General features: G+C 65.7%; 1 protein-coding gene across 3 annotated transcripts in view; it reads left to right on the top strand.

Annotated features, from left to right (window-relative positions):
• Nucleotides 1-329: 329 nt before the first annotated feature.
• LOC105544189 (chromosome unknown open reading frame, human C6orf1) overlaps nt 330-920 on the top strand; it is a 17,796-nt gene continuing 17,205 nt past the window's right edge. For 2 of the 3 annotated variants that reach the window (XM_011986515.1, XM_011986518.1), the window contains exon 1: nt 758-887. The gene's annotated coding sequence lies outside the window, so the exon portion shown is untranslated. Of the gene's footprint in view, nt 888-920 lie in introns of all 3 variants that reach the window. The other variant, XM_011986513.1, reaches the window with a different exon arrangement.

Raw genomic sequence — 920 nt, 5'->3', positions numbered from 1 at the left:
AGGCCGGGCACGGCTGCTCACGTCTGAAATCCCAGCACTTTGGGGGGTTGAGGCAGGCAGATCACTTGAGGTCACAAGTTCGAGACCAGCCTGGCTAACACGGTGAAACTCTGTCTCGACTAAAAATACAAAAAAATTAGCCGGGCGTGGTGGTGCGCGCCTATAATCCCAGCTACTGGAGAGCTGAGGCAGGAAAATCGCTTGAGCCCAGGAAACGGAGGGTGCAGTGAACCAAGATCGCGCCACTGCACTCCAGCCTGGGCGACAGAGCCAGACTCCATCTCAAAAAAAAAAAAAAAAAAAAGGCGCAGAGAGGGTGGGCGTGCCAGGGCCCCCGGTAGCCCAGTCCTGCCGCACTCTACCAGTCGAGCACAGCCCGAAGGCCAGGGAACAAACACAGAAGGAGGCCGAGAGGGCCCGGAGCAGGGTCCTGCCGCGAAGGGCCTGGGCTCAACGTTAGAGCGCGGCGCGACCCTACTCTGGCTGCAACGAGACGGGTGAGTGAGGTGGTCGCCCGGGATCTCCCAGAATCCGAGCTCCTGACGCGGGAGGGCCAGGGGCCTCCGGAAAACTGCGCGCGCCCCGCCCTACCCAATCCTGCCCCGAGCCGCCCGCTCCTCCCCCGCTGCGTAGCCCTCGGCTGCCCCCTGCCGCCGCGGGGCGGACCCTGCAAGCCCCGCTGTCCCCGCCTTCGCACCGCCCACCCCCGCCTCCGGATTGGCGGCTCCAGAAATCTCCAGGCCACCCGCTTTCCGCTACCGGATTGGCTGCGCCCAGGCGCTAAGGCCCGGCCCATTTCCCCGGGTCCTTTGATCACGCGCCTGACGGCTTTTCCGGGGCCGGGGAGCCAACCGAGGGCGTTCCTGTCGGGGCTGCAGCGGCGGGAGGTAAGGCATGGCCAGGCCGGCTGGGCTGCAGAG

The sequence above is a fragment of the Mandrillus leucophaeus genome, unplaced genomic scaffold (genome assembly GCF_000951045.1).
Source record: "Mandrillus leucophaeus isolate KB7577 unplaced genomic scaffold, Mleu.le_1.0 Scaffold3, whole genome shotgun sequence".
NCBI lineage: Eukaryota > Metazoa > Chordata > Mammalia > Primates > Cercopithecidae > Mandrillus > Mandrillus leucophaeus.
Note: the sequence above shows the minus strand (reverse complement) of the source record. Positions and strands in the feature narration are given on the sequence as shown.